The following is a 5,157-nucleotide window of genomic DNA, read 5'->3' as shown; positions in this document are numbered from 1 at the left end:
AGCTCAAGCAATTTCGGTGACAAACGAGGCCGAGGGAAAACTCATTTCGAGTATGGGTGAAAACATTTACTTAGGACAACTGATGCGGGCACTTTTTTGTCATTGTGGCTTTGAGCTTCTTACAGCATGTCCAGGGGTTCACCCCAAACCTCTTAGTCCCTTTAACGTCTTACCACACTTAGTCACTTTAGCCCGCGCTGGAATACGGCCTGCTTTATGTAAATCGACCTTGTCAATGGAATCTTATATCGGAATTTGGGGAGGAAATTTGAGTCTAATAATCCCAAGAACGTGGCGTAGTCACATTGACTCTCTAAAAACAAAGGTTAAAAAATCCCTCAATATTTTAAAGGTGGTATCGGGATTCGACTGGGGAGCTGATAAGAAAAGTTTACTGAGGTTGTATGATTCCTTATGTAAATCAAAACTGGACTATGGCTGTCAGGTATATTCATCTGCCTGCAAGTCCAGGTTAAAGGAATTGGATGTAGTACATAATATGGGAATAAGGATATTTACAGGTGCTTTCAGGACATCTCCCGTTGAGAGTATCTACATTGACTCTCATGAACTTCCTTTAGATCTGCAAAGAGAAGAGCTTGGGTTGCGGTACACCATGCGACTAAAAAGCTCTCAAGAGAATCCCACACGAAAAATTTTATAGGAGTGTGACTCTAGAAAATTTGGTGAAAGATCTTCCAAACTTTTTCAAATAATACAGTTGGAATGTTTAAATGACATGGTAATTCAGCGCCAAAAAGTTGAAGTAAAACCATCTTCTGTACCCCCATGGCTTGTTCCCAAGATTTCTTTATGCTCTAAGAAAATTGATAAAAAACAACAGTCTCAGCAAGATATAAAAGCTAATTTTCTGGAGCATGACAGTAAACATGATGGGCAAGTGAAGATCTACACTGATGGATCAAAATCTGATAGTGGAGTGCATGGGAATGAAATTTACGAGGCAAAATTGCCTGAGTCAGCTTCCATATTCACTGCAGAGTTGTCAGCTATAGTTAAAGCTTTAGAAAATATTCATAACTCGAATAAGGAAAGTTTTGTAATATATAGTGACTCAAAAAGTGCATTAGATTCATTAAAGCAGCTGTATACAATTCATCCTCTGGTACAAAAAGCCCAAGAGTGGCTCTTTTGGATTTCGTGTCGCAGGAAATCGGTATGTTTCTGCTGGATCCCAGCTCATGTCGGAGTTCGCGGGAATGAGGAGGCAGACAGATATGCAAAGGAAGCGGCTGTGAGTAATTTGTATCAGTTAGCCAAAGTGCCACATATAGATATGAAGGAATCCATCAAGTCGTACATCTTGAGGAAATGGCAAGAGAGATGGTCCTCCCCTCTCTTAGCCAACAATAAGAAATATAAGCAGATAAGGAAAAGCATAGAAAAATGGCCGTCTTCTTTTCAAAAAGAGATGAGAACAGAAATTGTTTTGGGGCGACTTCGTATTGGGCACACTCGGATAACCCATAAATTTATTTTAGAAGGTGGCAGTGCACCAGTGTGTGTCAGGTGTGATGCTACCTTATCATTGGAGCACATCTTGGTGCATTGTGTAAATTATAGAGAACAGAGGCAGAGATTCCACCTGAATGGAAAATCTCTTGCCGATGTTCTAAATGACAAAGCAGATATTTCTGCACTAGTGAGTTTTTTAAAATGTATTGGGATTTTTTATGAAGTTTAAGTGGTGGCAAATTTTAACTTATTGATTTTATTTTGTGTTGATTTTATTTTATTTTATATCGATTTTATTTTTTATTGTTTTGTTCATAGTCATCATTTTAAGTACCTAATTATTATTTAAAAATTTTATTTACTGTTTTTTTAATGAAGGTTGAATGGATGTATGTATGTCATTTTTTATTTATTTATTTATTTTTTATTTAGTGACTTCAGATGTGGGATTCTTTGGTTGCGGTGTAAGTGGTTTTGAGTGAGAGTGAATGGTTTTGGTTTGGTTGATATGTGATGTGACATCGTCTCAGTCTTGGTTGTTGTGTGTCGTTCGATGTTTTTAATTGCAGTTTTAATTGGTCATTTGTGTGAGAGATTTTAATTGATTCACATATTCATTCATTTAATCCATTTCATTCAATCATATAATAGTGCAGCGCTGAATGACCTTTGCAGGTCCCAGCGCTTGGGCTATGCCCTAGATTCCATGATCAATCAATCAAATAATCCCAAGGTTTAGGATGAATTTTAAGGTTAATGAACATCGGATCATTTAGAAAATAAAGGACGACTATTCAAACGGCAACTACATTTAAAGGCCGACAAGTTTTTCTCATTGTCTAGATATAACTTCAAAATGATGAGTTTCCGCTGGATCATCTTTTGATTTAGAGTAATTAGGGAAAGCGTATATGACATCTGAAAGCAAAACACAACATCAGCAAAACTGAAAAGCAAAAAATAGTATTTTTGCTCTGTTTTACCAGCACAAGAAATTCGACCTTACGAAAGTGTTATTAAAGTTTTACATGTAGTTCTCTGATATTAATAAAGGATTATAATTTATTAATATTGGAGAACTACACGTAAAACTTTTATACACTTTAGTAAAAACACAAGCAAAGGAAACTATTTTCACCAGGTAACAATAACGTGAAAGTTTCTCACTTCCCTAATGATACTTCACGGTGGTCTTGCTGGGATCTGCTTGTCTCTGAAATAGGACTGAAGGTATGCCGTTTCTCTCTCTCTCTCTCACACTCTTGTCTCCTTTACATAGATCCATAACAAAGTTATAATATTACTTGTTTAACCCCTAGGTAAATATAATACACCTTTTACAATCAAATACGACTATCGATATGCGTTTCGGTACCTTATCTGAATGTTACAAAATAACTTTAGGCTTTAAAAATGTCGACTAAAAATTACGTCAGTGATCTTCCTCTTTAGTGGCTGTGTTTGTGTATTGCAGGTCATTACGGTACTTAGAGGAAACAAATCAAAATAATCCAGAGCGGCAAAAAAATTATTCGAGTGTAAAAAAACGCTAAAAAATACTGCTACATCGTTCGCAAATCACAAGATAAATAAACGAAACGGAGGACCTCTTACTCAAGTGTCCAGAAACCCAGGCGTCGTTAATGTCCCCTTGTTTACCGAAATGAAGAAAGAATGCAAACTTCTCTTCTCGTGGCGAATCGAGACTAAGCTGTCACGAAAACACCACCCAGCTGCTACCGATAAAAATTTCGCATCTGAGGTCTCTCGCACCAGTGATCAACCAAAAACGCTTGCGAATCTGTCTTTTATAATAAAATCCGAGCGGATCTTGTTTGTCCGCCCCGGGAGGGGACGTGGTTGCTTGGGGATCGGGAGGGTAGGGGAGACAAGACACATCCACCCTCCTGCAAATCTGTTGTTCCACCCCGGGTGGGACGGGCTAGGTATGGGATCGGGAGGATGGGGAAATTTGACATCCCGCCCCCCTCCAGCCCCTTACAGCATAGCGAGCGCCATCAAGCTCGTATTTTCAACGCTCTAGGTATATCTAGACCGTGGTATTTTCAATCAATCCTGAGAAGTGATCGAGACGTCTGTTTCCGTCGAGCTGCTTCGATGATGAATGACAGCGTATTAAGAATTGTGGGCATCGCGAGGAAGCCCACTAATTCAACTAACCTCTCTCCATATGGTGCACTACCCCGAGAGAGAAAAGAAAGAAAAGAACTCCGTTGATAAGAAAAATCCGTAACGATAAAATACCAACGAAGGATCCCAACTCAAAAGTTTAGTTCGTTAGCCTACGCCTCAAGTTGGTGGGACAGGTTCCTGGGTGGAGGAAAATTAACAAATAAAAGATTTGGGGAGTTAACACTAATTGGCTGCTTATTTAACGAGAACGATGTGTCAATTTATCTTTAGACTATGACTAGTTGAAAAAAGGTTCGTGTTGTGGAACGATTGGCTACAATTATAACTGATTATATGTACTGCATATATATATATATATATATATACTATATATATATATATATATATATATATATATATATATATATATATATATATACACTGTGCATTATATCTATACACACACGCGCGCACATTATGAGAGAGAGAGAGAATGAGTGGAAAATGACTGGTGTGGACCCAGGAGGATGAAAGGTCCCGCGGAATTGAAGCACAGGGGAACTATACATCAACACCAATCTCGTCCCGAAATTAAACTTCATGGTTAGAGGAACGTGGAGACGAGAGAGGCTGTGCTGTAAGTGATGTCAGTCCATCTGGGAGAGATCGGCTTTGTGACCTAACGTAGAGAATGGATGAAAGATTGCCAGATTTAACTCATACAGTATAAACTGGAGTGAAACAAAAGAGACTGGAAACATATAAAGCATCTTTTATAGGGATGAATACTTTTCCGCTGCGAGATTACAAGGATTTAAACTAGGAAATGTTCTACCTTAAGGTAAAGATAATAATGAAATTTATAATTCCGGGAGTGTCGTGTAAAAATGCTGTGTGCTCTGATTGCATTTTAGCATTTGCCGATTCATTTGCCTTTCGAATAAGTGTCTTTCCTTTTCTAGGATTTCACTGGCTGGAAAAGACATGTGAAGACGATATTTCACTTCTTACTTTGACTAGAAAACAAAAGGAGAATCCAGAGAAGAAATGATGGTATATAGGAAGCAACTTCTAAATACACGGGTGTAAATATCCAAAGACAGTTATTCTTAGAAAGAAAACTGTGCGATCACGTGGGCCAATTGGGTTACCATTCATCTCATTCTCACAAGCATCCGGCATTGTATCTTACACGGAATTTGGAATTCAGGCCTTTACAGGTCCCATCGTTGCCAAGAGAACGTCCAACAAAGTCCACTTCATCAGGTTGGCTAAGACCCTCTCCGGACATCCAGCCTCCCCCGCACCCGTATCATTGGATTAGGAATATTGCAGCGATAGATTTATGCTCTTCATTGCGACGTCCTTTCGCTCCCTTCCGCCCACTGGAGACCGTCAGATGCGATCACTGGGCAATCGGGCATTAGCTCTAATTGGAAGTGACAGGCGACGTCTCTTCAATGAGCGTGAAGTCTGGTAGAGGAGCGACTCACCGCTTTCTGGCATTTCCGCTTTAGGTTCTCGTCCTTTGAATAGCGTTCAAGATGA

The sequence above is a fragment of the Macrobrachium nipponense genome, chromosome 24, assembly GCF_015104395.2.
Source record: "Macrobrachium nipponense isolate FS-2020 chromosome 24, ASM1510439v2, whole genome shotgun sequence".
Taxonomy (NCBI): domain Eukaryota; kingdom Metazoa; phylum Arthropoda; class Malacostraca; order Decapoda; family Palaemonidae; genus Macrobrachium; species Macrobrachium nipponense.
Note: the sequence above shows the minus strand (reverse complement) of the source record.